The 6,928-nt window shown below is 43.2% G+C and overlaps 1 protein-coding gene across 1 annotated transcript in view; it reads right to left on the bottom strand.

Annotated features, from left to right (window-relative positions):
• The window catches only part of CENPB (centromere protein B, 80kDa), a 12,445-nt gene that overhangs the window by 3,075 nt on the left and 2,442 nt on the right, over nucleotides 1–6,928 (bottom strand). The gene's annotated exons all lie outside the window — the stretch shown is intronic.

Below are 6,928 nucleotides of genomic sequence, written 5' to 3'. Positions count from 1 at the left end.
AGCAGCGATTTGCGGCTTGTAAAGAATAACAATTGTGTTTTGTGTTTTCTTAAGGTAAAAATAATCCACGTTTTTGGCGGAAACTGAAAAATACAGGAAACTAGAATTCCCCTTTCACCCCAATACCTGGAGAGATGCGCAGGTAACATTTTTATACAGTTCCAGTCTTTTCTCTAGGCACATGCAGTTTTCTTTTTAAAATTTTATTGCATAAAACTGGCATCAGACTGTATTAGACTGTATATCTGGCATCTCCTGCAGTTTTACCTGGCATCGAGTGATTAGAATTTTGCCATATCGGTAAAGTATTGCCAACATGCTTTTTAATGGTTGTATATTGTTCCAATTATGGATGAACTAGAATCTATGTAGCTTATTGTTACACATTTATAATAGCAACACCAGTTTTAAATCTATTTGATGGTGATCCCACAATTCATAAACACTGTAACATCTCAGTGTGTCACATGCATATAGTCATAAATGTGTACCTACAAAAATAACATCATGTATATACTAGTACATAGGCACACATACACATGAATCCCTGAAACCTCTTGTTCCTGAACCAAACACATAAAAATCAAGTTCTTGCCGAACCGGTTTGGCTCAGTGGATAGAGCGTCGGCCTGTGGACTCAAGGGTCCCAGGTTCGATTCCGGTCAAGGGCATGTACCTTGGTTGCGGGCACATCCCCAGTGGGGGGCGTGCAGGAGGCAGCTGATCGATCTCTCTCATCGATGTTTCTAACTCTCTGTCCCTCTTCCTTCTTCTCTGTGAAAAATCAATAAAATATATTTTTAAAAAAAGATTCTCTTTAAAAAAAATCAAGTTCTTAAAACATTGAATGTGCTACAGTATTTTAAAAACCTCTTAGAGCGTCCTAGGGTGTGGCTCAGTTGGTTGGAGCATTGTCCAGTACCCTGAAGGTTCAAAGGTTCCATCCCTGATCAGGGTGCGTTCTAGAAGCAGCTAATCAATGTTTCTCTCTCACATATCGATGTTTCTCTCCCCCCCCCTTCCTCTCTCTCTCTAAAATCAATAAAACAAACAAGCAATCAAAAAACTCTTAGACTGCCCAACTGGTTGAGCATGGACCTATGAACAAGGAAGTCATGCATATGCCCAGGTTGCAGGCTCAATCCCCAGTGTGAGGTGTGTAGGAGACAGCCGATCAATGATTGTTCCTCATCATTGATGTTTCTATCTCTCTCTCTCTCCCTCTCCCTTCCTCTCTGAAATCAATTAAAAAAAAAAACTCTTACACTAACATAAGGAGTAGGTAGAGAGGAAGGCTGTGACTCCCAGGCAGACAGGCTGAGTGAGGACCTGGAGCTGGATGATGCTTCAAGTGAGTGGATGTAGACAAAGAAGAAAAGAGAACCAAGGACTGTGCCCTGGGCTCTCCAAGGTTAAGGGCTCAAGAAAGAACTAGCAAGAAACTCACGAGATGCAGGAAATGTGGAATATGTATACAATGGAATACTGCTAAGACATAACTTAAAAAAGAATGAAAGCTAGCCATTCATGACAACATGGATGGACGTAGAGGGGTATTATGCTAATTGAAATAAATCAAAGATGAATAGCATATGATTTCATTTACATGTGGAATCTAAGAAACAAAACAAGTGGATAAACAAAACAAAACAGAAACAGATTCATAGATACAGAGAACAAAATGATGGTTGCCAGAGGAGAGGAGAGTGGGTGGTGGTGGGTGAAAGGGGTGAAGGAGAATAAGAGGTACAAACTTCCAGTTATAAAATAAATAAGTCATAAGGATGTAATGTACAGTATAGGAAAATAGCTAATAATATAATAACTTTGTATGGTAACAGGTGGTTACTAGACTTATTGTGGTATTCACGTCATAAGGTACGTAAATGTTGCCCGGCTGGCATGGCTAAGTGGTTGAGCCTTGACCTATGAACCAGGAGGTAACAGTTCAATTCCCAATCAGGGCACATGCCCGGGTTGTGGGCTGATCCCCAGTAGGGGCCATACAGGAGGCAGCCTATCAATGATTCTCTTTCATCATTGATGTTTCTGTCTCTTTCTCCCTCTCCCTTCTTCTCTGAAATCAATAAATATATATATATATTTATTGATTTCAGACTAATATAATATTGTATGTCAACTATACTTTCATTATATATATGAGTGTCCAGATTATTATGATCATCTGACGTTTGTAGGCAAATTAGCTATAATTTCGCGCTGAAGTTGCTAGAGGGCCAGACCATTATAAATACAGAAGCAGGTTGTTTACCACGAAAGTAGAAATTATTTTTTTCTGAAGATATGGGTAAACAATGCGATTTAACAGCCTTTGAACGTGGGATATATTTGAAGGTGAGTGGCCAGATTATTATGACAACCCATCAGCACTTCCTTGGGCCACATTTTGCCTTCAATACTGCGGCGATTCTTCTTGGCATTGACTCCATGAGATGTTGAAAGGTGATGCAAGGAATCTGACACCATGCCTGATGAATAGCACTGTCTAGTTCTGTGAGACTTGATGGTTGTGGAACCGGCTGCCTGATGGCTCTATTAACTTCGTCCCACAAATGCTCAATTGGATTGAGTTCTGGTGATTGTGGGGGCCACCTAAGCAAGATAAAGTCTCCCTCATGTTCTTGAAACCACTCCTGCACAATATGAGCACCGTGGCATGGCGCATTGTCTTGTTGGAAGAAGCCATCTCCATTGGGATATGCCATCAACATGATAGGATGAAGTTGATCAGCAACGATACTTAGGTATGTTGTACTATTCAGATGTTGTTCCACATGAATTAAAGGGCCCAAATCATGCCAGGAAAACATGCCCCAAACCATAACACTGCCCCCACCAGCTTGAAGGGTTGTACTCATGCATGTGGGGTGCATGCTTTCATGCTGTTTCTGCCAAATTCTCACTCTGCCATCTGCATGATGCAACTGGAAACTTGACTCATCAGACCACATGACTTTTTTCCAATGCTCGACTGTCCAATCCTTGTGTTCCTGTGCGAATTGGAGACTTTTTAAAAATATATATATTTGATTTGATTTTTTACAGAGAGGAAGGGAGAGGGATAGAGAGTTAGAAACATCGATGAGAGAGAAACATCGACCAGCTGCCTCCTGCACACCCCCTAACTGGGGATGTGCCCACAACCAAGGTACATGCCCTTGACCGGAATCGAACCTGGGACCCTTGAGTCGGCAGGCCGACGCTCTGTCCACTGAACCAAACCGGTTAGGGCTTGGAGACATTTCATCTTGGTAACTGCAAACAGCAAAGGTGTTCGAACAGGCCTTCGACTTCCATATCCCATACGATGCAGTGTACGGTTAATTTGCCTACAGACGTTAGGTGGTCATAATAATCTGGCCACTCACCTTCAAATATATCCCACGTTCAAAAGCTGTTAAATCGCATTGTTTACCCATATCTTCAGAAAAAAATCACTTCTACTGTCGTGGTAAACAACCTGCTTCCCTATTTATAATGGTCTGACCCTCTAGCAACTTCAGCCCGAAATTATAGCTAATTTGCCTACAAACATCAGGTGGTCATAATAATCGGGAGACCCCACCCATGCACAAATTTATGCACCGGGCTCTAGTATGTGTGTGTGTGTGTGTATATACACACACACACACACATACTAGAGCCCGGTGCATAAATTTGTGCATGGGTGGGGTCCCTCTTGGTGGTCTGCAGGGATCGGGCCGAAACCCGCTCTCCGACATCCCCCAAGGGGTCCTGGTTTTGTGAGAGGGTGCAGGCCAGGCTGAGGGACCCCACCAGTGCACCATGGGGCCTGGAGAGGGACCGCAGGAGGGCTGCAGGGCATGTCCGGCCCATCTCACTCAGTCCCCAATCGGGCCGGACCCCAGCAGCAAGCTAACCTATCGGTGAGAACATCTGCCCCCTGGTGCTCAGTGCACATCATAGCGACTGGTTGACTGGTCAACTGTCTGCCCCCTGGTGGGTAGAAAGAGAGAGAGAGAGAGAAAAAAACATTTATGAGAGACATTGATTGTGTCTCCCACACATGCCCAGAGCCGGGATCAAACCTTTAACTCAGGTTCATGCCCTTGACTGGGAATCAAACCTGAGACCCTTTGATGTGTGGATGATGCTAACCTGAGAAATACTGGCAGGGCAATAATATATTCTTATTTATTTTTTTAATTTTTTAAAATGTTTTTTATTGATTTCAGAGAGAGGAAGGGAGTGGGAGAGATAGAAACATCAGTGATAAGAGAGAATCATCAATTGGCTGCCTCCTGCACACCCCCTACTGGGGATCAAGTCCAAAATCCCGCCATGTTCCCTGATCGAGAATCAAACCGTGACCTCCTGGTTCAACTACTGAGCCCCACCAGCCGGCAATATTTTCTTTTTCTAAAAAGGGAAACTCGTGAAGAACAGCTGAAATGTAGGAGGAAAACCAAGCCTGTATGGTGTCTGGAAGCCAAGGGAAGAAAGTGTAACTCACTGCTGGTTAGTGTGCATTTCTCGTTTCAGGCGTGTATTGGCCATTTGAATCCTTTGGATTTTCTAGTCAGATCTTTGCTCATGTATCCCTTATATTTGTTTTGTTTTGTTTTTTGTTGTTGTTGTTGACTTTTAGGGGCTCTTCATCTCTGAGCAAAATCTTTAAGTATATTGCAAATATATTCTACATTTGTCCTTTAGCATTGTCTAGGGAGTCTTAGATATGAGAAGTTTTAAATCTTTAAGTAGGCAGGTCTATCAATTTTTCCTGTAATGCTTCTGGGTTTTGTGTCTTACTTAGCCCATTCCCACCCCTGAGATAGAAAAAAATATTCCTCTAATCACAAGATCCAGAAGAAAACGTGGGAGACTTGTCCCTTTGCAGGCCAGATCAGTGCTTGGCCAATAATGGGTGTATGGTCCCCATGCAAAGGTGAATGTAGGGCCACCTGTCTGAGGATTCCTTTTCACACATCTTCAGGAAACGTTGCTACATTTTGGAGATTTCATTCGTGTGACATATATCCCTCCTGGCTTATCCTCACCCATTCTGTCTTATCAGTGGGTGTTTGGGTGATTGCTCTGTGGGTGGGCTCCCCTCACCCCCAGTACCTTGCTGAACTTTTCAAGTTTTCTTCAATAAGCAAGTACTAACAGTCCCTTTACAATGAAAAGGAGCCCTGATGGGTGTGGCTCAGTTGGTTGGGCTTAATCCCGTTTGATTAGGATCAAGTCACATGCCAGGTTGCAGCGGGCATGCAGGAGGCAGCCGATCATTGATTCTCTATCATTGATGTTTCTATCTGTGGGGGGGGGGGGGCGGGGGGAGACAGAAAAAAAATAAAAATGAAAACTATGCCTGTTCTTTGGAAAATATTTTAAAATACAGAAATTTTTGAGGATAAAAACATTTAATCACCTTTATTTATTTATTTTTTGTTTGTTTGTTTTTGTTAATCCTCACCCGATGATATTTTTCCATTGATTTTTACAGAGAATGAAAGAGAGACGGGGAGAGACAGAGAGAAACATCGATGTGAGAGTAACACATCAATTGGTTGCCTCCTGCAGGAGCCCTGACCAGGGCCCTGGGCCGGGGAGGAGCCTGCAACCAAGGTACATCCCCTTGACCGGAATCGAATCCAGAGACCCTTTGGTCCACAGGCTGATGCTCTATCCACTGAGCCAAACCGGCTAGGGCAACATTTAATCGCCTTTAATTCCACCACTCAGAGAATATCCTTAAAGGACACTTTTCTGTGTATATTGTTATTAATAGGATAACATTTAGCGTAATATTTTGTAGCCAATATTGTGAACATCTTTTCATGTCAATAAATATCTACATCAGTGAGTTTCAAACTTCTTTTATTTTAGGAACCCTTTTTTCCAAAGACCATTTTCCAAGAGCTCAACATGTAATCATTCAATTACTTATTGGGTCCAGGCATTCCTACCCTCCAGTGCCTGTTCTTTTTTTTTTTTTAAATACATTTTTATTGATTTCAGAGAGGAAGGGAGAGGGGGAGAGAGATAGAAACATCAATGATTAGAAAAAACCATTGGTTGGCTGCCTCCTGCACTGGGGATCGAGCCCACAACCCAGGCATGTGCCTGACAGGGAATCAAACCGTGACCTCCTGATTCATAGGTTGATGCTCAACCACTGAGCCATGCCAGCCGGCGCCTGTTCTCATTAAAGGCTGAAGGTTGCCCTGGATGGTTTGGCTCAGTGGATAGAGCATCAGCCTGTGAACTGAAAGATCCCGGGTTAGATTCCAGCCAAGGGCACATGCCTGGGTTTTGGGCTCAATCCCCAGTAGGGAGCATGCGGGAGGCAGCTGGTTGATGATTCTTTCTCATCATTGATGTTTCTCTCTCCCTTTCCCTTCCTCTCTGAAATCAATAAAAATATTTTTAAAAAATAAAGGCTGCAGGTATTACACAGGTATTGCACCCTCATTGGCTGTTCCCATGTTGAAGGACACCCACTTTATGCTCCGTGTTTTGTTGTTATTAAAAATGACTCAATGAATATACATACATCGGTGTGTACTTTTATCACATCCTTAAGAGAAATCCCTAGAAGTGGAATATTGGGGTCAGAGGCCCACCTGGGGCTAGAGCCTATTTGAGGTGCTGGGAGAAGGGTGGAGAGGTAAAACACATGGTCCCTGCTCTTCAATAGCTCAGTCAGCTTGAGGAAATGAGACTGAGAAAAGAGAACAGGAGGTTTCAATGAGTAAGGTCCATACTTTCCAGCATTTTCGCTTTAGGAATTCATGCAATGCGTACTTTCTGCATCATTGCAAAAACTAATAACCTACATGTTCAGCATTAGAGAATTGAATAAATATATATCATTACTAGAGGCCCGGTGCACAAAAATTTGTGCGCGGGGGGGGGGGGGCCCCCTCGCCCCCGCCTGGCCCCT

This window comes from Myotis brandtii, unplaced genomic scaffold (genome assembly GCF_000412655.1).
Source record: "Myotis brandtii unplaced genomic scaffold, ASM41265v1 scaffold45, whole genome shotgun sequence".
Classification (NCBI taxonomy): Eukaryota; Metazoa; Chordata; class Mammalia; order Chiroptera; family Vespertilionidae; genus Myotis; species Myotis brandtii.
This window is presented reverse-complemented; position numbering and strand designations above follow the sequence as displayed.